The 26709-nt window shown below is 35.5% G+C and overlaps 1 protein-coding gene and 1 long non-coding RNA gene across 2 annotated transcripts in view; one reads left to right on the forward strand and one right to left on the reverse strand.

Annotated features, from left to right (window-relative positions):
- Positions 1–25556, forward strand: part of LOC126781777 (uncharacterized) — a 453341-nt gene extending 427785 nt beyond the window's left edge. Inside the window, exon 3 of the long non-coding RNA XR_007670706.1 lies at positions 25541–25556. This is a non-coding gene — a long non-coding RNA (uncharacterized LOC126781777). The remainder of the gene's footprint in view (positions 1–25540) is intronic.
- The window catches only part of LOC126781698 (phosphatidylinositol N-acetylglucosaminyltransferase subunit A), a 357458-nt gene that overhangs the window by 8239 nt on the left and 322510 nt on the right, over positions 1–26709 (reverse strand). The window lies entirely within an intron of this gene.

The following is a 26709-nucleotide window of genomic DNA, read 5'->3' on the forward strand; positions in this document are numbered from 1 at the left end:
ACAATTGTGATATATTTATTCAGAAAGGCGAACAGAAATGGTATATTCCAATATATTTAACGTATTTTCGTAACTTTTACGTATTTCTTAATATTTGTGTACATTAATTATTTGCAGCGTTTATTAACTTATTTGTCCAAAAAAAGAACCTTGGATCACAAAAGGTTGCGAGAAAAACCTTCCACCGCAAACAATATACAAAAAAAGATTAAAAAAAACCTTACTCGCCAACTGCTTGAGAACCATAGTTGCCATAGCGGCCGAAAAGTCAGAATTTATATCTAAAGTATATAGCATCTTCCGTTGTTAATATTATTATAGACATACTATTTACGTATTAAGCAAAGGCTTAAAGATATATTTAATAAATGTATTTTTATTATATCATAATTCATTATGCATTTTCGTTACAGTTAAAAGGCGCTTCTCCTAGTTTTTTTTAATATTGCCTCGCTTAATAGGTAGTATACATTCAGCCAGCAACAACCAAATTTTACTATGTATACAATTCCTCGTTCAGTTAATTATTATATACATTTTAAGAAATGTGCATATATCTTTGAGTACTATATAAAGATTATATATAAAGATTCTAGAATCTAGGTATAACTGTATTCATGCAACTATGCCATAATCTGTCTGTCTGTGTTAAATGTTATCTCTATTGTGATGGGTATTAATATCACGTGTCGTTTCGATTAGGATTAGTATTTAGCTAGATTACTTAATCCCTATTACTCTGATGGTCTTAGCAATACCTACGTACGGGTTAATTTCAATGATCATAGATTTATACTTATGTATAATTTGTCATATATAATATTATGTTAAGATGTTTTGTACTTGCTTAGTTCTTGTAATTCCTTCACCTACCCACTGTTTTTGGATTTGAAGGCAATTTATCAAAGAGTCATTTTAACATTTTACAACAAATTCGTTTTTATCTTATTAATGATTTTATATCGATATGTCTATGATTCTATTTGAATATATTATATTATAACATTTATTATATCTATATCTTCAACCGTTAGAATATATATTATGGCAGTTTTATCAACATTTTCCGCCAATTTTATGTATATTTAACGTCACTGGTACACAACTGGTGGTTACTGGTGGTAGAGCTTTGGGCAAGCTCGTTTGAGTAGGTACAACCCACTTATCAGGTGTTCTACCGCAAAACAGCAACTTGGTATTGTTGTGTTCCGGTTTGAAAGGTGAGTGAGTATAATTACAGACACAAGAGACATAACATCTTAGTTCCAAAGATTGGTGGCGCATTGGCGATGTAGGGGATTGTCAACATTTCTTGCAATACCAATATCTATGGGCGTTGTTGACAACTTGCCATCAGGTGACTCATATGCTCGTCCGCTTACCTATAATATATAAAAAAAACTGTTCTAAATTCTATTTATCGCCCAGATATAACAATAATTACAAAGTTAATGCGATATTCAAATTTCAATGCGACGATTTTTTTATATTTATTATTGTATCTCTTCAGAGGTGTTGTTCATGCTTTTGTGTATTTGTGTTTTCTATAATTTAATTTAGTTTATTTTAATCTGTTTTCATTCTTTATACCATTACTTTTAGTTTTATATGCTATGATTTTCGACGCTTGAACAATGTTATTGAATACAGTATTCAAGTGTCACGTGCTTATATTTTTAGTTTCTTATTATACGATTTTTCTTTTAATTAATGCTTAATTGTAAACTCTTGTAACGATCGACACGAGAAATATAACGCCATTGAATTGTTTAATTGGATTCTGTAAATATTTTTCGCAGATAAATTTCATCCTTAAATCCTATTTTTAAATTTATTTAATAAAAGGATAACTATAAACTTAGGAATAATGTCCTTCTTCCAAATAATATAAATAAGTAAAGGATGAATGTTTTCTTAAACAAACAACTTACGCTGTTATTTCTGGTTCGCATTAAGCTGAACACGAAGGTAAATTTCCCAATAGTGGACTCTAAGCACTTGAAAGTTTAACGTTCTCGGAGCAAATTTCGGTAGAGGCCAAAGCTACTATTAAAGTGGCACGACAGCTAGCCATACAATTTAGTGAGGCGTCGGCCTTTCACCTAGTTATATCAACAGCAGTGACGTTTAGCCTTCAAAAATATGTATTAATAGTAAATCAATTCTATTTTCATTTGTGGTATTAACATGAATAATATAAGTATCTCTTATTATACAAAGGATTTAATGTATGTGTGTTTGCTTATTATTATATAAATATGTGTAATTTCTGTAGTTGTATTCGAAAGGGCGTTATCATTCGCCTACGAATATAAATGTATCATATTATAAAGAGATTTGTTTCCATATTATTTTATTTAAATTTTAAGTATTCAGATTTTTAAGATTTGCCAATTATAATTTGAGTCCGCTAATTTCACTCATCTCACAGCACATTATGAACCAAAACAGTGCGATTCTAACTTGTGTAAACTGGTAATTTGTTCTTGATATACTTGAGTAAGCAGGTGAAGAAAATTTAAATAATAACGTAAGAAAATTATAACGTAAGTTATAATAACAATTGATTCACTATGTTTAAGCATACTTAAAAGTTTAATAAACGGAATTGATTTGTTGAATATAAAAACAAAAGTATCATATAAGATGAGTCTGAAGATAAGTTATAAAAAAATATATATGATGCTTGGAAACATTATATAGGTTATATAAAATATTTCATAACTGCTCTATAATAATTATCTCCCTTAAAATGACTTATTTGCTCAATATCTGTTCATGACAACGAAATTGTGAACACTCTAATACAACTCTTATGCCTATCGGAATAAAGTTGATTATAAAAATTTGCAGTCTACCATATATTATCAGAATAAAGAGTATATTAAAAGAGCATCAATCATATTTATTATTTCTTAAAAAATATTCAATTTCTTTTTAATAATCTGCTAGAATAAGCATTATGTTTTACTTCAGTGGTATACTCGAATTTACCTTCATATAAAAATAACAAATAAGATAGTACATATGTTACTCGTAACTGTCTTCCCTGTAGGCTGATTGTGTAAAGTCTGTGTCTCTTAGTCCAAATTCACAGAATCATCTCTTGTATTAATGTTCCCGTAATCGAACGCTGAGATTTATAGAAGTATATCACTGTGTGTGTTTTATATGTGCTTGTGTGTGAGAGTACTTTCGTACTAAATAAATAATAATCTGAAAAAATGGCTAAATAGCCAAATCACACAATTTATAAAGAAAGAGGGGAATATTCACTTGGAAGGCACAGAGGTAAGGAAAGGTAAACAAAACAAAAAAGGCGCAAGGCTAACGGTTATCCGTTAGTCTTGCGCGTTGTTGTACATTTATATTTGGAATATCTTTAAATATAAAATAAATTATAAGCGCATAGCTGTGTAAACATTATCAACTACCAAACTTCAAGCTGCTACTAGATTTTTTTATAAAAAAAACTAATAAATTTAGTGACCTGACTCGGACTCGTAACCTGAGTCTCAAGGTTACAGCTTTGTCAGCTTTCCACAAGACCAACTAGGCAATTATATCAGCAAAAAAAAAACATAACAAGCATTATCAAGTTTTATATTAGTCTAATATAAAAAGTTATACAAGTTAATTGAATGAATAAAATAGGTTATAGCCGAGTTTAATATGAAAATTTACATGTATAGAACCTAGTTTGTGGAAATTCTAAGAATAAATAGATTGAAGATACTGCCACAAATAATCGATGTTCTAAGTTTTACACATGTCTTGCCGAACAGTCGGTTAGGGTACGGCTTCGTAGTAATCGGGTCGATTATAAAGACATATCGGAAATCTGTCACGGGAGCGTCATATCCGCGACATGTGTTTAAAATCGCAATATACTGTATAAAGGGGAGTTTACATTACATATTTATGACGAGATTGATGGGATAAATTATCCTTGTAGGCATTATTCATGTATATTTTATAAAAAAAATGGTCGATCTGCACTTGGGTCAGTGAAACATTCATGATCGTTTTTTATTAATGAAATTATTTGTATAGTTCTGTTTTTGTCGGATGTTTACTATAGTAGGAAAAATTTATTTTTTTATTTTTTTTTTTCGCTGGAAAAACGCATTTCCGCGTTTCCCCCACATGAGGTGGGGGGGTATGTGGGGCTCGCCGGCACTGAAGGCGCCGGAATACCCACTAGAAAACCAGCGGTACCCACTCCGTCTTGTCGAAGTTGCGTCACGGGATCGCTTGCGCATCCTACCGTGACTCACCGACGGTCGCCATTCGCCTTGGCTTCCACCCGAAATCGATGCACTTCCGCGAGTACCTCGGCTTGGAGTTCCCAGAGCGGATCACTCGCAAGAAGTGTCGCCGCCGTCCACGACACCGTACGGTAACCTCGTACCGCTCTCACCGCTATAACTCTCTGCGGTCTCCTCGGAAGAGCTCTATTACGAGCGGTGAGAGCGTCTACTCATATGGGTGCACCATATAGCGCCATGGAGCGCAGTACACCGGCGTATAATCGCCGGCATGGTGATTCCGGCCCTCCCACATTAGGTAGGAGGCGGCCTAAGGCGGCTGCGGCATTAATGAGTTTCGGGCTCAATTGGACAAAGTGCTGCCTGAAGCTCCATCTTCCGTCCAGGATCAGACCCAGATACCTCATCTGGGCCTTCACCTTTATCACTGTCCCTTGGACTGTGATACACGCTCCACGAGGGGGACCCCGACGTGGACCGTGGAATAAGAGGGCCTCCGTTTTAGAGATGGAGACCTTCAAGCCCAACATTTCTATCCGGTCCATCGTGAGCGACGTTCCAACTTCGGCCAAGATGGCCGCCTCTTCGAAATTTCGCCCCGTCGCCGTGAGTAGAGTGTCGTCCGCGTAGCACAACAGCCCCATCCCGGGAAGGACAGGTGCCCGCAGGAGCCATGCAAAGCCGACGTTCCACAGGATTGGGCCGCGAACGGACCCCTGTGGAACGCCACAGCCTACCTGACGTCGAACAATTCGCCTATCGCTTCCCTCCCAGAGGACCATCCGATCCTGGAGGTATGCCCCAAGAAGACTCCTAAGATAGGAAGGCACCCCATGATATTGAAGCGCCTCTCTTATTGTCTCGAAAGGAAGACTGTTTAAGGCGTTCGCCACGTCCAGCGATACTGCCAGGACCACGTCCCCTCGGGCCACAGGAAAAACTTATTTATGCTGAGACTGGTGCATCGCTTTGTCCAGTGAAAAGTATAAACCTTAAGACTAAATATAATTGTATATCAAGCCTAAAATTTACCATAATTCTGAAACTGGTTATAAGAACTTCAGAACTATGGTAAATTTTAAATAAATGAATATAGTGGAGTAGTGACGAGAATGCGAAACATTTGAGAGTGAGAAACGTTTCTACATTTAATTACAATAATATGTATACAAGTTTTGCTCATTGAATATTATAAAATATTTCAAACATTTTTCAATTGACATCACATATTTGTATTTTTTTATTTATTGTTGCTTGGCGTATTAGTGCAAGTCATATCAGAAATAAATTTAGTATGATATCACGCGATATGTCGTCAGCCTATGATGCGTGGGACTCTAAGATAAAGGTAATATGATAATATAATTGAAGGCAGATGCACATCTTTCAATTATATGACAAGTAATATACAAACCACAAAGAAGTGAAGAACGAACTAACATACAAGAACATAAGCCGTTAAAATCATGTACACTTTTTTGCTTCTCCATTTTCGTAACAACACATATTTTTACGAAAACTCCACACAATAATCTGAAGTTGAAAAATCACAATATTAAATATTCCTATATTAAGCCTATAACCGTAAAAAAAAACTTCTACAAGTCCAATAAAAATCTTGGGCATTCCTCCTCTGATAGCAATAAAAAGTTTTGATTGTGAGTTTTGTAAATACACTTTTTACGAGAAAATTGTTTCATAATTCATTCAATAATGACGTACATTCAAGCACAATGGAATAAATAAAATTTTATTAGTGGTGGGGCTTCGTGCATGTCCACATGGGGTGTATTATTATCAGTAGTTTTACCACTAAACATCTCTATAATATATTATGTCTGTTATTTTATTTTTAATAAAACAGTTAGATGGATGGGTAAAACGCCTATTATGAATCTTCGCTGTGTGATTAGCTGTAATATCTAAAAAAAACTTTAACAATTATACAAATAAACAAAATGAAATGTTTTATAGATTGATCATCAATATACACATAATATAAAGCTGACTGTACTCTCTCAACCTTAAGTCGAAAGTCAAATAATAGTTCCGTTAGTTTGCTCGAGTGGTTATATCTTGTTGAAGCAAACTCGTGATTTTGCCTTAATATAATTGATTTATTGTTCAAAGCTTGATTATTTTAATATTATATTAATAACTGTAAAGCATTTTATATTAATCTCGATTGCGTATATGCCGTACCTTTCTTTAAAACAAATTATTATACAATTGAGGCTCGGATTTATATATGGGGATCAATGAGTTTCTCAGGTCAAAAATTGTGTGTGTGTTAATCCTGAATTAATTCAAAAACTATTTCTGCTACTTATATTATATATATAAGTTCGAAATCTCGTTTCAAAATGCCTTACCAGATCGAAAGTATTTTTCTTGTTATATTGAAAACTTTTTATGAGTTAACGTCTGACTTTTACTTGTACATTTATGTACTTATAAAAAATTAATACATATAACACATAAATATAACCATGGGTACCGTAAATACTTTCTGAAACGATGAGCCCCCTGAGTCATTACCGATACATAAATACCCGCTTTTTAAATAACGTAATCCTGCTATATGTATGTGTTTTCAATGTAACACGAAATGACCAATGAGTGAATACTTTATCTCTACACGTTAATACCAGTAAAAAGAGAGAAAAAAAAACAAATTGTCTCTGTACTTGACTCGCTGTAAATCATTGAAAGTATACATTGATGTCAATTGTCAGTGTTATGAATAATACTTTTCTTTATTTTCTGAAAAAACGTTATGTTATTACTTATAATACAATACGTTACAAAGAAAAATATAAAAGATCACTTGAGGTCTACACCTATATTTATAGAATCATATTGAGATATAACCTCAAGCATAAAGTATAAATCATTCATATCGGCTAGTAAATTGAAAAAATCGTACACTAAACTCATTAATTCTTGCACTTGGTTGATTCTCCAATTAGCAGTTAACGTTATAATATATACGATACTATACATACATGGTATACTTTTTTGTGTTTTTTTTTTGTACATCAAAGAAACAATGAGTCACTAAAGTATAAATTATATTATAATAAAACATAAAGCTAGACAATAAGATACACGTATAGAATACGAATAAAATATACGAAAATTTTAATTATTAAGTCTAAAATAAAGTTTAACAATGTCAATTCATTTCTTTTTTTTTATATATAGAATAGGAAGGTGGACGAGCATATGGGCCACCTGATGGTAAGTGGTCACCAAACGCCCTTAGACATTGGTATTGTAAGAAATGTCAACCATCGCTTATAGCCAATGCGCCACCAACCTTGGGAACTAAGATTTTATGTCCCTTGTGCCTGTAATTACACTGGCTCACTCACCCTTCAAACCGGAACACAACAATGTCAAGTATTGCTGTTTTGCGGTAGAATATCTGATGCGGTAAAAAATATTAACAAAAAAATCTTTACAAAGCCATTATACAAACACCCTTATAGGCACGTGCTCACAAGAGTTCCTGATTAAATCGGAAACCTTAAAGAATCATCGGTTAAACGATATTTGATCCTGCCCTTATTAAAACCACGGTAAAAACGTGTGTCGTTGTTGGCATAATGAAATCTTTAAAAGGATTGACTACCAAGAAAAATACTCTTTTATTTGTAACAGGAATGTTGACGTCCAAATTGATTACGTAATTAAAAATAAATATTATTTCGCATAATTCGTTTATTTGTACGATATAATTACCTTTACTTGGTGGTATCACTTTGTGCAAGCCAGCCTGGGTATCTTCTACCCAGACTGGCTTGAACATCTGGTACCACTTACCAGATGTTCCACCACCACCCGTTGCGGTTTGAAAGGTGAGTGAGCCAGTGTAATTTTAACAAGCTACAAAGAGGTAACGTCTTGGTTCCCAAGGTTGGTGGTGCATATATGGATCCCCCAGGATCATCGACACAATCTATAGTGGCTGCAATTTTCTACAGGTTATTCTTGGAAAATTGTGCATTGTAGTTGCATGACTTAATAGCTCATATATCTTTCTAGACCTCAACGCACTGTAAGCCTATGTCATCGACATTCCACCCATTCGCATGAAGGGTTTAGTTTCCTCAATTCTCATGCGGGCACCGCATGGAATGTCCTTCCGGTGTTTGTGTGTCCCGAGCATTATAATTCGGCTATTTGCTGAGAAAATAGTCCACAAAAATTCCTTTTATTTTCTCTATACCTTTTTGAGTGATATAAATAAATTAATTTAAAAAATTAAATGTAATCGTGAATATGTTTATTAGATAGCACCACATGAAGTAAACAATATGAAACTTTATGCTTCATTATTTTTATATATGGTATCATTTTTTACTGCACATTCATTCTACACATACTGCCTTACACATAATATAACAAAATATAAGCGTGACATCAGCTTTCCAACTGGAAATAATTTATGGTGCACACTCGACACCAAAGTCACATTATTGCTCTCCGCGAATCTGTCCAACATTTGTGAATGCAGCTCGAATAAAGACCTTTGTTATTTGTTAACACTAAATCAAGTTTATTTCTATCAAGCGTAAATTATTTATGTTGATAATTTCGCTAGAGCTATTGAATACATCGTACAGTTGCTATACAAGATCCAATTTTGAGAAATTAAAATACGAAAATTGAATGCTTAATATAAACATATTTTTTGATGTGAAATATCTATTATTATTTTTTTAATACAGATACAGAGAACATGTTTATTTGATTTGATTATTAAACGTTGTAAAGAAAAAGATTATTCCTCCTTTAGTCTTCCTTTTGTTCCAACTATTTTACTGGTAATAGAGATTTGTGCAAGCTCGTCTGGTTAGGTACCACCCACTCATCACATATTCTACCGCAAAACAGCAGTACTTAATATTGTTGTGTTCCGGTTTGAAGGGTGAGTGAGCCAGTGTAATTACAGGCACAAGGGACATAAAATCTTAGTTCCCAAGGTTGGTGGCGCATTGGATATGTAAGCGATGGTTGACATTTCTTACAATGCCAATGTCTAAGAGCGTTGGTGACCACTTACCATCAGGTTGCCCATATGCTTGTCCGCCTTCCTATTCTATAAAAAAAATAAAAAAATAATAATTTTTTGGTCAATGAAGATTTGTGTCCCTTGAAGGTAAGAATACGTCTCCAATTATGGCATACGACATGACGGTGTGTGTGTGTAGAACCTGTTTTGTGTGTAATAAAATTATAATATATACTTTGTTTTTTCTCTGCATGAGTAAACCAATTTTTTTAATATTAAATTTATTAACGAAACTCTTTTTAATTCATTTTATTTCATATTTATTCATTGTTTTATTAATAAATTATTTAAATAACCATAAATTTTGATATTACACGTCCACTAAGCGTCCCGTGACGATCTTACCTTTTTTTTATAAAAATCCTAATTGCAAATACGAATAGCAAGAAAACAATTATAAAATTCATACAAATACAAAGGCGCCAGGGAATAATAATAATTCATACACTACACTGCACTGTCACAATCAATATTTTATTAATCAATTTATTGATCAATATTATGCTTTCTAGTCCGAAAATTCAGAAGTCCTTATATTAATATTTTTTATTTTTAAAATTGTTGACACATTTTTGGGCACTTTGTGCAAATTTGTGAAACAGTTTTTATTTGACGCATTGATACGTAAAAGCTTACTGATTTAGATTAAAAATCAAAATTAATATTTAGCAGTAATAGCGTATCTAATAATCGTATTAAGTTATTAACTAAATCCCAAATGTCTTAAGCCGTTCGCAGTTTAATTAATTCCGTTGCTTACAATCAAAATACACTCTGTTTTTAGTAAGAGATTATAAAATGAGATATAATGTACTACAAATGCACGTGTTACAGTTTCCTTTGTTAGACCTGTCAACATCACTATTAACAAAGATACAAAGCCCAAATCGGATCAAATATTTACCCTGTGCGACCAATCGACTGAACCTAAGCGCGGGTATTTAGTGCGGCTAAACGGTGAAATTAGACCAGTGAACTGAATATTCGTTAATTATTATACACTAGATTATTTGGGTCGCTGTTTGATGTTTCGGGACTTTTTTTTTATATTTTTGTATTAGTTACTTCTTTATAGAAACATAGTTGAATTTAATTGCGTTATTATGAAAAAAAGTTAAAAAAAAAAAAACAAAAAAAGTTTCGCTTCTGTCAGCTTTTATTATGGAGTAGTGTAGTATATTTGTGTATAAAAAGTCCCAAATTTATGGAATTTTGATAACGCTGCTGAAGCTAATTAAAATTTAAGCAATCGCTTATAAAATGCGATATTTTCAAATGATTTTGATAGTCAAATTTACAAATCCCAAATAATAAATTTACAATGTTAATTTAAGTTATGTTACAATGTTATTTTTAATTACCGTCTCGCTTTTGCCTCATTGTGGCAAGTAATGGAATTCTTATTATTTAATACATTTCTTTAGCACATTTTTTTGGGTGAAGACCAATTTGAGATACTTTCCCTTAGATGTACATTCCATAGAATTTACAGATGCTTTGTTTATTATATTTTTTAAATTTAATAAAAACAAATAAACAAATAACGGCAGTAAGTGATTCATATATAGATAGGTAGGTGACAACCTTTTAGCACAATATTTTGTTTCTTTTACGCTAATATGGAGTAAATTTCATTTGTTCAGTATTCCTAGTATAACCATATATTGTAATCCAAAATGCCATTTCATGCGTCAATTTATTATCTAAATTAAATTAATCTCAATGCTAGGTTAATACGATAATTATATTTATTAGCAGTAATGGCTGTCAGCTTATATAATGTTGGATGTATTAGCCGGTTCGCTACCACAATCATTATCCGTCGATCTCAATTTGTCTAGACCAAATATTTTATTTTCGTCAAGGTTAGACAGACGAGCATTTGGACCACTTGGTGGTAAGTAAAAACTTTGCCGCTCCAGGCACAAGGGACATAACATCTTTGTTTCCAAGAATAGTGGTGCATTGGCGATAAAAGGAGTAATTCATATTTCTTAAATCTCCAAGATCTATGGGTGGTGATGACCATTTAAATCAGGTGGCCCATTTACCCATCCGCCTATCTTTAAAATAAAAAAGGTGCTTAAGCCCCTAAATGGGATACTTCATCAGAGTATGGAGTGCCATCTCCATACAGGTGCGTTCTGAAACAGTCATTTCCGGTAGATCTCATCAGTCAGGGTGACTCCATTGGATCCAGTGGCAAAGACAAAAGGGCAGCCTGTTTCTATCATTAGACTGTATTAAGGGACCCCAGCAAGGGAACCCAGCTTCTGGAGCCTTCTTTTATGGGCTGAAAACGGGCCTATAATAAACATTCCCTCTTTACAAGAGAGAATATTCATTTATTATTTTATTACTTTATTTTACTTTTTCTTATACGATATTAGTAATATTTGTAGGTATTTTTTGCTAATTTTAATCGATAATATCGAACGCTCTGATCAATATAATTCGTTTTCTTCAGCTTATATGACATTAACAATTTGCATGAATTTAATTAAATATTACATCTGCGATTCCAACTTTAACATTAATGGATAAATTTACAAACACAACATCATCTCTTAGTATTGAAATAAACTTTTGGAGAAGATATCTACTGTATCATACCAATAATATAAATTTGTAATGTTTTCTCAGCGATATGTATATGGCTTTGTTGCACTGACATAGGCGATATAGCGCCTATGTCAGCATTATACTACGATTGATTGAATGATTACGAGTATAATGAAGACACCTCTCTAACCTGACCACAAAAAAATAAATTACACATTATTTTGCTTTAAATAGTCCCCGAATAAACAAATAAGAAATATAAACGTGTTTATAATATTGAAAAGGTTAATAAAGCATCAAGCATGCGTAATAATAGAGCAGAAATAACAGACGAACAAATCCAACAAAGTAACGAAAATGTGCCTGTGAGCATGGACAAGGACTTCGTTCCTCCCTGGGTCTCTTCTTCCCCAAACGTACATTGTTTTTTCGTTATCGTTTTAATTTACACGGGACTTATATCGTGTCTGCGTCGCAATTTTATTGAGGAAAGTCAAGAAACTGAAATTGTAGCAAGTGTAAATAATGCAATCTTGAAAAATAAGTTAATAATTCATGTAAATTAATTCAAGTATACATACATTATTCAATATACACAGTTACTGGTGGTAGGGCTTTGTGCAAGCTCGTCTGGGTAGGTACCACCCACTCATCAGATATTTTACCGCAAAATAGCAGTACTTGGTATTGTTGTATTGCGGTTTGAAGGGTGAGTGAGCCAATGTAATTACAGGCACAAGGGACATAACATCTTACTTCCCAAGGTTGGTGGCGCATTCGCTATGTAAACGATGGTTAACATTTCTTACAATGCCAAAGTCTATGGGCGTTGGTGACCACTTACCATCAGGTGGTCCATATGCTCGTCCGCCGTCCTTATACTTATATAATGATATTATTCTGAATCAAATTTAATTATTTAATGCAATAAGTAAAACTTAATTCCATTTGAATTCTGTTCCTGTGCCACCTGTGAACAGACTATGTTTGTTTATATAGTTTGTGTAAAATAAATCATCTCGAGTTGTGTAAAATATTAACTATATTTCAAAAAATATTTAGCAGTAATTCAATTTGCCAACGATGCGACAGTGAAATAGCCAACGCAAAGATTATGTTTCATTTGTATGTACCATGTTTATCCCATATTCTACCGCCAAACAGCAATATTTAGTATTGTTGTGTTCCGACTTAAAGGGCGATGGAGCCAGTGTAACTACAGGCACGAGGGTCTCTTTAGTTCCCAAGATTGGTGGCGCATTCACGATGTAAGGAATGGTTAATATTTTTATAGTGCCAATGTATATTGATGACCATTTACCAATATTATAAAGAAAACAAATAACGGACCACCTTTTTCAAAACTTCTGTCTTATAATGTGAAACGAATGTACGATGAGCCAAACTCTCATACAAAATCCGTAGACATAACCTAAGAAAACAATAATAAATAAACGCATGAAAAAAATCGCAGGGTGGTGATTTATACATATATGTATACAAACCATCGAGCTTATTTGTGTTGGTTAAAGACGGACTAAAAAATATCGTATACTCAATTGCTCTTCGAAATTAATTAACTGCTTTAAGATAAAATATATTAATTTTTTCACTTTACATTTAACTTTTAATCAAACAATGAATATGTCCATTACATTAATGAAATACATTGAATTGAGAAAATGAATGGTTGGTTTTTTTTTTAATCGATGGTTATTGTCTACAGTGCTCCTTTCCTTTTTCTGTCATAGATCCCATCCCCACACACTTACAATAAATTCATTACTTTATATTTAAAATAAAATATTCATTTAATATAATTTATATGACAGAACAACGTTTGCCGGGTCAGCTAGTTAAATTATAAATAAAACTAGTAACTGATACAATTGTAACAATTAAATAATAACATCATAATAATATTTATTTTACTTTTCATATAAACGGTCTATAAATGTTGTTCCATTTATAATTAAAAGACAGTTATTTCTCACATTTAATTACATACGGAAATTCGTCGTTCAGACTTATTAAAAATATTCTAATTGCTTAACTTCCATCAAAAGAGTATAGACCGTCTTAACACAGACAGAAGGAAATAAAGCAAAACTATAAAATAAGAGAAAGCGCTCGGAATGGAAATTCGTTAAAGTAGTTTCCTGGCAAAGCTAAGAATATCATCAATGGAAATAAAAGACTATTTACAAATAGCAATTAGTGTTGAGTGTCCTTTGAGATGAGCCCTGGATCCAACTAAATGGCATTACGAATGCAGCCGACTTCAGCGTACTTAGGGCTTTGGTACTGTGATACTCTAATAACGTCGTACATTCTGTGTATTCATTACATACTTATCCGCATGTTGTCTCTTTCTCACGTATACTCGTATATGTTAACTCAAGATGTAAGCTATAATTTTGTCAGTCTCTGTTTTTTAAAGAATAGGTAGAGACGGACAGGAAAATCTCGTGACTGCCCATAAAGCACAAGAAATATTAACCATCCCTTACATCGCCAATGCACCACAAACCTTGGGAACTATTATGTTATGACCCTCGTGCCTATAGTTACACAGGCTCACTCGCCCTTTTAACCGGAACACAACCATACTAGGTACTGTTGTTTTAATGAAGGATATCTAATAAGTAAACGGTACCAACCCAGACGAATATACAGAACGCCCTACCAACAAGTAAAAATCTATTATACATCCATATATACCTGTATATCGGGACATTGCATAATATATATTTATAACAAAGAAAAAGAAAAGTATATATAAACGCGAAAAGTAACGTTCGAGTATAAAACCTGCTTTATTGCTTTAAGCAATCTCTTACGGATTCTTATCGATAAGTAAGAAATATAATAAACGGATACAGTAAAAGCTGCATATCATCATCGTCACAATCAGCCCATATTGATCCTCTGCTGCTGCTGGCCTCCTTACTTGCACGACAATTCTTCCAGTCCTGTACTTCACATCCATTGAGCACCTTATAACATCTGTATAGTAAATATTTATTCAATGATATATATGTATAAATCAATACATTCTTTACTACTTTCGGGCTTCCAACCTCAGCTTCACCCGTGTGAGGCGGGAAGGGGGACATGTGTTAGGTACTCTTGACCTTGAATTATCGGTTGAGTCGTCACTCACTTTCGCATTTATAACATTAGTTAGAATTCAAATACAAAGAGTATTTGAAATTAAGAAATTTTAAATCATTAAGAAATTTTAAATCATTAAGAAATTTTAAATCATTATGTAGCAAGATTAAAATGTATTTAAAGCTTCAAAGATTAAAGATTACGTATGTAAATAATGTTCTAAGAATTGAATCTACTCATTCCTAAAAATCAAGCAAGTAAAAAATCAGAGATATACCAGCAATAAAACTCAGGAGTCTCTCTAATGATCGTAGCAATTTATATAATATTAAATATATATAATAAATAAATAGTTCCATGTATTAATTATTATTTTACATAATATTTAAATTGTAAATAGGCAAGGTACCTAATTAAAGAAACGATTATCTTGCCCTAGGATGGATAAATTGACTTTTGCGGTTACTTGGTGTAATGTATAAAATATATATTTTTTTATAATTATTGCTATATTTTATAGATAATTAATCATGTATGCGAAAACTAGATATATAAATATATGACAATATATTGCTTCATATATTAACAGCGAATTGTGTTTCTATTTTCACAACATTAAGCATTATTGAAATTTATACTCATACACTGGATATGATTTATGACTAATATTAGCTGTGCGTCATCAAATAGAAATTATACGTTTTTACTTATTCTTGCTTCTAAAACATCGATGTAAAATTACTGTAATTATTTGTGGCAGGGCTTTGCAAGCCCATATGGGTAGGTACCACCCACTCATCAGATATTCTTCCGACAAACTGCAATATTTAGTGTTGTTTCGGTTTGATGGTACATAATATTATAGTTCCAGAGGTTGGTGACGCATTGGCAATATATGGAATGTTTAACGTTTTTTTTACGTAGCGATGTTTATGGACGATAGTGATCACGTACCATCAGGTGCTCCATTTGCCAGTTCGCCAATCTATTTCATAAAAAAACAAGTGTTATAATTATTCACCAATTAATATATATTTTTTAATTTGAAACATATATAATATAGGCGCGGTTGTTTGTAGGACCGATTTATATGCCGTGTCATGCCCATTCTACGCCGTGGCGCTCTCTACTTGGTGCGTATACTACATTATTGCTATACATTATTTTAATAATGAAAAATATTTATTTTACTTACGAATATCAATGTTTTAATTTATTTTACATTTTCTTGGTGCAACACAAATAGTTAATATCGTTGCGGTTCGTTTTGAAGAGTGTGTCAAAGAATATAACATCTTTGTTCCCAAGGATGATTAATATTTCTTACGGTACCAATGTCTTGGGAATGTTGTGACCACTTACCAGTCTGCCAATCTATTTCCATATGTAAGAACGTCTTTTCTTTTGTAACAAGCAGCTTTTAATTATAAGTGATAGTATAGAATAAAACAATAAATGTACATAAATAAAAGTATAAAAGTATACGAAACAGTTGTACCTATCTAATTTAATTAAATTTTAAAACTAAAAATAAAATATAAATAAACAGCAAAGAAATATTTAAAAAAAAATCTTTATTAAGTCTTATCTTATTTCAATATAAAGATGCCTTTGAACGCGAACATAGGAAAAGTCTATTGTAATTTGAAAATCTGTCTGCAATCAGGATCTCTTTGACTACAGCTTAATTCAAAACATTATGCAAAGAGAACTTATTTATGTTACGTTTCCTCAACTTACTCACTTAGTTACTTTACGTATACTCTTTTCTATTTTCTCTCTTTTGCTCTCCTGAAGAAGTCTTAATGAACTTTGTACATTCACACACAATTTTTGAATTTTCTTAGCGAGTGAGACTATAATAAGAATCTGGAATGCTATATTAATCGGTACCACCCTCATCATATATTCTACCGCAAAACAAAAGTGCTTGGTCTTGTTGTGTTCCGGTTTGAAGGGTGAGTGAGCCAGTGTAATTACAGGCACAAGGGATATAACACTGTAGTTTCATGATTTCATCATGATTAACATTTCTTACAATGCCAATGTCTATGGGTGTTGGTAACCACTTACCACCAGGCCTATATGCTCGTCCACCAACCTATACTATAAAATTTTTTATATGATATCTATAATGTATTGTTTTGTTACAATTGTAGAATTACTAGTCGATTATGAAGATACATGAATTGTTCAAGATTAGCTTACCAAAGACGAGATTAACTCGAAAGTATGCATGTAACATCAAAACATACGAAGAATTCACTTAGCTAGTGACTAAAGATTATATTTAATGTTGTACTATATATTTTTTAAATAAATTAATATTAAATGTGTGAATTGAATGTATGAATATTTATAAGTCATTGTTTGCTAACAAAAGGGCCTATGTTGTTGTATAAATAAAAACTTCTTTATTATTTAGATTTGCTAAACTTCTTCATTTTTGGTAAAAATTCTCTTTTATTATTATCCTAAATTTTTAATAGTAATGCGGTCTGTAAAACCTTGCAGGCAAATTAAATATATATATATATATATATATATATATATATATATATATATATATATATATATATATATAACTAAAATAAATTGAATTTATAGATAAGGTACAACAGACACTATTATGAATGATATAAAATGAGAAAACATGGAAGAATCTGAAAATGAAAAAAGCCGAGATGGCCTAGTGGTTAGAACGCGTGAATCTTAACTGTTGATCGTGGGTTCAAACCTGGGCAAGCACCACTGAATTTTCATGTGCTTAATTTGTAAGTATAATTCATCTCGTGCTTCACGGTGAAGGAAAACATCGTGAGGAAACCTGTATGCGTCTAATTTCATTGAAATTATGTCACATGTGCATTCTACCAACCCGCATTGGAGCAGCGTGGTGGAATAAGATCTAAACCTTCTCCCCAAAAAGGAAGAGGAGGCCTTAGCCCAGCAGTGGGACATTAACAGGCTGTTACTGCACTGTTATGGAAGAATCTAATGAGGTAAAATGTTTAAGAAAGTGCAAGAAATCATATTAACAGCGACAAAAAATCTATAATTATTGTACATTTATTGACACTTCATCTGTTAATGAGCTATGAACGCACAGATGACAGAACACCCAATCAATTAAGTCAATTAACGCAATCGCCCTTCAATACACTTGATACGATTCATTATACTTATAATACCTACATAATTATTATATATCGATAGGAGATGTGCATACCAATTAATATAATATGAAAATAATATGAACATAAAAAGAAAGCTTTGATTCATTATAGGCTATGATTTAAATTAATAAAAAAAATAAAGGTAAAATAACAATTTGTATAAGTCCCGCCGCTGGGCAAATTTTGCTTTTATAATGCCAATGACAAATTGCCAAAATAGTTCATATTCATCGGTGGTGTAGTATAAGAAATATTAACTATTACTAACAAAGCCAATGTGCCACCAATCTGTAATTATACTCGCTTACTCACGTTTCTTACCAGAATACAATAGCTTACTAATTGTATTGTTTTTGGTGATAGAATTAGTGGTTGGTACCAACCCGCGGGCTTGCACAAGGCCCTACCACCAAATATAGACCTAAGACATTTTCGAAGTAAGATCTAAGACGTTCGAAGTAAGTTCAAAGATATTATAAGCAACGACATTCCAAGGCACGGAATCAAAACACTATCTAATTCCTAACTTAAGTTTGATACTCAGGATTTGACAGAAAAAAACAATAACTGATTTATTAAACTTCTGTCCTCGATGAACACACATTCTGGACTAATATAAGGTTACATGGAAAAAGTATTTTATTTAATTTGAACTAAAATTTGAACTAAAAATGTACATCATATAACTGCATAAAAAGGATAACCCAAGCCCGTGTGTTACTACGCGCCTATGGCTTTTTATAAATGTAATTATAATAAAATCAATATTGACAAGGCCTGAAATTCGAAAAAATCTATTTAAATCGGCCGAATATCCGAGAATGGGGTCACTTCGCTCCATTAACTGGACGATAAAATCAATATGTAAGTAAGCAAGCGAACCTTAATTGACTTGATACGGCATTACTGTTTAAAGTGATACTCGACGTTTTATTGCACAGACATTCGAAGCAATTTTTTATTTTTAAATACAGATACAAAATAATTTGTCTATAAAAGGAGGTTTTAAAATGTTTAAGCGATTGTGAATAAAATAGTAGTAATTTGTTAAATAAAAGTTAAATTATAAAATGGCTTAACGTGTTTTGTGCACGCCTGTCTGGGGAGATACCATCCACTCATCAAATTTTCTATCACTAAATACCAATATTGTTATGTTCCGGTTTGAAGGATGAGTGAGCTAGTGTAACTAAGGAAAAAGTACATAACATAATAGTTCCCAAAGCTGCTAGGGCATTGACGATATAAGGAACGGTTAATATTTCAATGCGGGCGATTGTGTCTGCTTACCACCAGGTGGCCCATTTGCAAGACCACCGATTATTTTTATTTGACATTGAAAAAAACAACTTTCGCTGATCCGATATGGGATTCGAGCCTAGTATCTCATTATATGTAGACTAGTACAAGTTCAGCAATAATACCAAGGAATAACACGTTCTCTCATTCAGTACAGTACAGTACAGTACAGTAACAGCCTGTAAATGTCCCACTGCTGGGCTAAGGCGTCCTCTCCCTTTTTTGAGGAGAAGGTTCGGAGCTTATTCCACCACGCTGCTCCAGTGCGGGTTGGTAGAATACACATGTGGCAGAATTTCGATGAAATTAGACACATGCAGGTTTCCTCACGATGTTTTCCCTCACCGAACAGCACGAGATGAATTATAAACAGAAATTAAGCACATGTAAATTCAGAGGTGCTTGCCCGGGTTTGAACCCACGTTCATCGGTTAAGATTCACGCGTTCTTACCACTGGGCCATCTCGACTTCATTAACTAACATTCATTCAGTTAACTAGTATTATATATCACAAGTGCGTGCACCAACACAGCCCATAGTCAAAGCCCAATATTACCGGATAGAGTAATACTGCTATTGTCTTAATAGAAAAATATTTTTTAAAGTAGCTATTATTATCCAAGCTCATGTTGAAAGTGGTGGTAGATCAGTTCGCTTTCAGGGCTTTATTATTTATTAATTGGTCCACAGGATGACGCGATAGAAACTTTATTAAGGAAAATCTTCAAAAATTGTATTATCCATTTAAACTCCTAACAAACTTCACCCACTTCATTGTTGTTAAAGTGTCTTTCGCTTTACATTACAAAAAAAAAAAAAAACCTTCAATGAAATGTCATCAAAGTTCGTCATGTGCGTATTTTAATTAGGGGTTCTCATTAGTAATCAAGTCTCAATGATACCATCGAGCTACTGTCAACACTATTCATGTTACTTTGTGAAAGTACAAAGAGATAATCATCTATTGCGAAAATATCTGAAATAAGCTTTCAGGGTGTCACATACACGTGTCTCGTCACGAGATAGGATTTTATAACAACTTGTTTTTACATCTGCGACACATTCGTAATGACTTTGTCTATTAGTAAAGTCTCTATATAGTAAACAGCTTACTCTGACTTTGTTTAATAAAACGAACGAAGTGTGCGACCTTTCGGTAATAATGTATTAACTAGATAAACATAAACCGTATAAAGCATTGCTTAAGACTGCCTCGTTGGTGTTGTGGCTGGATATAATGCCATAGATCTAGAGGGCCTGGGTTCAAACCCCAGGTTTGGCTAAAGCGGTAAAAAGTTATAAGATTTTTCTGTAAACAAATGGAGTCTGGATGTTGGATTGGAATTGTGCACACTCCCGTGCTTAGGAAAGCACATAAGCTGTGCTTAATTCTTTTTGGTGTTGTCGGATTTGCCGTCTCATCCGGTTATGAAAGTGAGAATACAGAGTGCGCCTGTGTTTGCGCAAACACTTGTGCACTATGATATAGCGCAATTGGCTAGTTTCCTTTGAGATTGGCCCCCATTGTCGAAATTAGTCTGGAGGACATCATTACTATTAAAGCATAATTTCATAAGTAGACTACCAAAATCCAACGTCGTCGTTATCTGTATATACATATTTATATACATATTTATATACCCACTTTAATGACTATTGTTTGATCGGTATATAAGTTGATGTGCTGCTGCGCCATCTAATTGTGAGTAACAAACTTTTTTAGTGATCGATAAAACACTGTCGAAGTATATCAAGAGCAAGCCTAAAGCTAACAAAATTTCAGATTTCTGCCGCGCGTTCTTACATGCCCCTCACGACACGTGACGACCTTATTTGTATAGTTTTTTTTATCGGAAACGACAGGTTGTATCATACTGAATTATATATTTTGTGCTGGACATACTTTACAATTTTTTCTGAAGATTATTGTCTAGTTATTTTATCTATAATATCATAATTAATACAGAAAATGTTTGACCGTTTGTTTGAAGATAGAATATACATATATTTATACTGTGATAGAACGCTGTCAGTTTTGTCCCCTAGTCCCTTCATCTCAACAGCACCGCAGCGATTGATTTAAGAAACCAAATATATGTTTAAACTATGGATAATACGCAACAGGAGATGTTGTTTTGCGTGTAAAGAAAATATAGTAAGTGCTATAAGCTTTTTGTTGTTATAAAATATAATTAAAGGGTTATTATTTGTAAATATAAATAATTATCCAGTTTTTGTTTTAATAACCCTTATAATTACGAATATAAATCATAAAAATATTAAGATTAGAGGACATTTTGTGACTTTTTTTAACGAGAAAATTTTATTCATTTATGTTACATTGACATATAACCCTTTAAAATATAATGTAGTTACATGGTATACGACAATATATTTTATCTTTAAGCTTAGACTCCTTCAAATTCCAATAAATAATTAGTAATATAGCTTTATACCCTCTCTTACAGATATACCAACATACATTTTATGTATAAAATAATACATTTATAAGATTGCTGTTTTTCTTAAAAAAATCGGAGGTAGTTGAATGTATTGATGGCATTGTTTGAAAGTGCGATACGGGCCTTATCGGAATTGAATTCCCTTCGTTAAAAATGTATGCCGCGTCCCAATTCCTTTTCAATGCGCCTTCAGTGTAAATAGAAGCCTTTAAAAAGGCAAAGCAATGCCTGTAATAATGAAACGAATGTGAAATAAAAAAAAATTGAACGACGTTTACAAATGGGTGCGGTGTTATTAATGAAAAATGTATTTGTCAACTTCACGTTTGCAAGTAAGTATAATTCATTTATATACACATTCATATATATTCGTAAGTACTTTTCTTATAAAAAAGTTTATCTTTTAAATATAAACTGTAAAAATAAATGGCGGCTTGAGGTTGTTTTTTATTTTCAACAATAATATTAATGAGAAAATCTTTCATCTTCATACATTCGTTTGTATGGTATGGTATCGTCTGATGGTAAGTGGTAGTAGAGTCCAAACGCGACGACGGCCAGTACAGACGGGAAAAACGTTCTGCACTAGCCGCCTTCGCCTTGCCGGCCCGCAAGATGCCTCTTCACGCCTCGTTTGAAGGAACCCGGGTTGTAAGAGGAGGGGAATACGTGAGCTGGTAAGGAATTCCATTTTTTGGAAGTGCGACAAAAAAAGGAGTTGCCAAATTTCTTTGTTCGCGATGGAATTGATGTCACAGTTAGGCGGTGACATCGAGAACCAGCCCGCGTGGACTTAAGAAGGAAGGGGGAAGCAGGAATTAGAGAGAATAATTCCTCAGAGCACTCGCCGTGATACAGTCGATAGAAAGCGCTCAGTGCTGCTATCTCACGACGCAATTGTAAAGGTTCAAGGGTGTTTGTGACCTTTACGTCGCCAATAATGCGTACGGCACGTCGCTGCAACCGGTCCAAGGCCTCAAGTAGGTACTTAGCGGAGCCATCCCAAAGGTGCGAGCAATATTCCACGCAAGACCGTACCTGTGTTTTGTACAGCAGGCACAGTTGTTGTGGCGTGAAAAAGCGCCGCACCTTGTTCAGAACTCCGAGTTTCCGTGAAGCTGTTTTTATAACAGCCTCGATGTAATCCCTTGGACTAAGGTCGCAGCGAACGTCAATCCCCAGCATGGCGATTTTGCTTTGCATCACCAGCGGAGTACCACAGAGGGAGGGAAGAGGGGAAAATGTTGACTTTTTCGCCGTGAGAGCGCATACCTGTGTTTTCTTGGCATTAAACTCAACAAGATTATCAGAGCCCCATTTGGCGATGAGATCTAACGTCCTATCGAGTTCAATGACAAGATTCTCCCGCCTCTCCTCAGTTTCCGCCCGCCCAGCCACTGCGCGTCCGTGGTATCCACCATGCACTGTACTATCATCTGCATAGCAATGTATGTTCCCAAGGGAGAGCATATCATTGATATGCAAAAGAAAGAGTGTGGGAGATAGCACAGATCCCTGGGGGACCCCAGCATTCACTACATAGAATTGTGAAGCGCAACCATCTACTAAAACACGAAGGCTACGCTTGTGTAGGAAGCTGGCAATCCAGGTGCATAGCTGAGCAGGCAGACCATATGCCGGTAGCTTGGAGAGAAGACTTCTGTGCCAGACCCTGTCGAAAGCCTTGGAGATATCGAGGCTGACAGCCAACGATTCTCCATGCTTGTCGATAGCTTCACCCCAGAGGTGTGTTACGTACGCTAGAAGATCACCTGTGGACCGTTTTGGTCGAAAACCGTACTGACGATCATTAATTAGACAGTGATCTTCTAGGTAATAGATCAGTTGGTTGTTTAAAATCCGTTCCATCACCTTACAAAGTACTGAGGTGATAGCTATTGGCCGATAATTTGCCGGGTCAGACCGATCCCCTTTTTTGGGAACCGCTTGCACATTAGCTCTTCTCCAAGCCTCCGGCACACTTCCCGAAGAGAGAGAAAGTTGGAACAGGCGCGTTAACACAGGAGACAGCTCCGCTGCGCACTTCTTCAGCACTATGGCTGGTATTCCATCGGGACCGCTAGCTTTCCGTACATCAAGTGATTGCAGCTCCGCACGCACATCACGTTGCCTGATTTTAATGTCAGGCATCGTATGGCCACATGCAGGTATTGTAGGTGGCAGTGCACTACAATCATCGATGACGGAATTGTCGGCAAAGAGTTTAGCCAGGAGATCAGCTTGCTCTTGCGGACTGTGAGCTAGCGATCCGTCCGGATTTCTGAGCGGTGGCAGCGAAGGTTGGCAGAAATTGTTTTGCACAGACTTGGTCAGACGCCAGAAGCTACGGGAGCCCCTAGGATGCGAAACAAGGTCATGACCAATCTGTACAATGCGCTGTGCATCGGCTCTCGTGTATGCCTTTCTACAGGACTTGGAATTTTTATTATAGTTTGCTTTCAGTGAGTCAATGTTAGATGCCCCGCTAATGCAGCCGTTGATCCACTTGCGATATGCCGCCTGCTTAGCTGATACAGCATCGGCCCATTCACGAGTGAACCAACGGTTACGCGTACTCCTACTGACGAGATCTGAGCTAGGAATGTAATATTCCATTCCCAGCATGATCTCGCCAGCAACAGCAGCGGCACTAGCTGTCGGGTCATTCCCACTGAAGCAACGTTCCTTCCAAGGGACCGACGCATAGTAATCGCGCATACCGTCCCAATCCGCCGACTTATAGTGCCAAACGCGACGTTTGCATACCGCTAGTGGCGGCAGCTTGGCCTGTGGCACTCTGGTAGAAATAAGGCTGTGATCCGAAGAGCCAAGAGGAGCCTGAACCACAACCTGATATTCCACCGGGTGAGAAGTCAGCAGAAGGTCCAGTAGAGAAGGTGCTTGCCCATCAATGTCTGGGATCCTGGTGGGCTGATCAACCAGTTGGGTCAAGTCATGTGTGAGAGCAAAAGCATGAGCAGTCCTTCCAGCATGGTCAGTTTTGAGGGATTTCAACCAGGATTCGTGGTGAGCATTAAAGTCCCCCAAAAACACCAATTCCGCGTTAGGAAATTGCTCTTGCGCAGCATCTGCCACCCGACTAAGATGGTCAAATAGTCGGCTTGTCTCCAAGTCACCATTGTGGGATCTGTAGAGGCACACGTAGACTCGGCTCTGACGAACCAGGTCCACACGTACCACCAACATGGAGAAGGAGGGGTCCTCCAAGCAGCGCAGTCGGTGACAGCAAACATCCGTCCTGACGAACAAGCATACTCCGGCTTTCGTTTTGAAGGATTCTTCAAGCGTGTAGCCGGGATAATTAAGGTAGCTGGTATCGGCAGGACGGAGTATTTGTGTCTCCGTGAGAAACAACATTGCTGGCCGTGCTGTCTCGAGATGGTGGTGGACAGCGTTGAGGTTAGTGTGGAGTCCTCGGATGTTAGAGAACTCGACCTCAAACAGCGAGGGTATGGTGGGGGTGAGCACCGCTGTACGACCGTTATTTCTTTTTTGTTGCGCCATTTGGGAGAAATTAAATGGAAAAGAGACGTGAAGCGAGCGATGTATTGCCACGATAGGGATGGGCAAAGTGTGGAGGCGTGTTTCCCCAAGTGGTTGCCAAAAGGAAAAATACACTGACCCGCCGGACGGAAGGGCCCCCGAACCCCCCCGGAAGTGGCCGCCGGGACCCCACCTACCGGTCACCAACCGGCACGACGGTCCACCCCGAGATTATGCGTGGCCTGGTGGGGCAGCCTCACGAGCTGGTTAGGCACGCTCGGGCCCCTGTACTATGCCACGGGCGGCCAGCGGAACAGCCGTTTCTTCGGGTCTCCCTGACCGGCAGGTCAATACAGTTTCCCCCGGCATTGGTTCAACAGCCGTCTCCAACCGGACCAACACCCATCGCGGCAATACTCGCTCGGGCTCTGGCTGTACGCTGGCTGACCTCGAAACGCGGCTGCAAGCCACTTCACGAGTTTTTCACCATGCGTACGGTGGTAACAAGCCAGGCGGATGTTCGCATCCTACCACCAGGTGAGCAGATGGTCGCTCAGATATCCCTTAGTCGCCTCTTACGACACCCATGGGAAAGAGAGGGGCAGTGAAATGTATTCTTTCTCCGTCACTGCACGGATAAAAAAAACCTTCGGCGTGAAAGGCAAGTGTTCTACCAACCACGCCAACCGGCTCGTCAAAAGTGCAATTTTGTTTATTATGTTACTAATTAGTTCATAATAAAGTATATGAGGAAGTGAAAATTTACGTCGCAAAAAAATGTCACAATGATTATGAACATAGCTGTAGATAAATGAAGAAATGTTTGTCTAAATGCTCGTAATGAGGAAAAGTAATTTCATGATAGAGGCGAGGTCTTATATACAATATTAGAACGATTATCGGATGAAAGCGACGGGGGCTTTAATATGTACCGATAAAAATATAAAAATACCATTTGTACCATTTTATCACCATTATTCTAAACTTTTAAAACTGCCGATGCCTTTTTTCTGCCATTTTCCATTATTTGTAGCCACAGTAATTATGTTGGATATAAATCGCAGTGATATGAAAGAAGGAAAATAAAATCCTAATTTGACAAAAAAAAACCGAGGCACTACGATGTTTGAGAAGCTGATTAAAACCGAGGTTTGCAACTTTTAAATAAATCTCCCTTACCGTACCGTACCGTAACCATCGTTGGCGCAGATTCCATGGCTCTATTACAAAGACGAAAATATCTATT

The sequence above is a fragment of the Nymphalis io genome, chromosome 4, assembly GCF_905147045.1.
Source record: "Nymphalis io chromosome 4, ilAglIoxx1.1, whole genome shotgun sequence".
In the NCBI taxonomy this organism is placed as follows: Eukaryota; Metazoa; Arthropoda; class Insecta; order Lepidoptera; family Nymphalidae; genus Nymphalis; species Nymphalis io.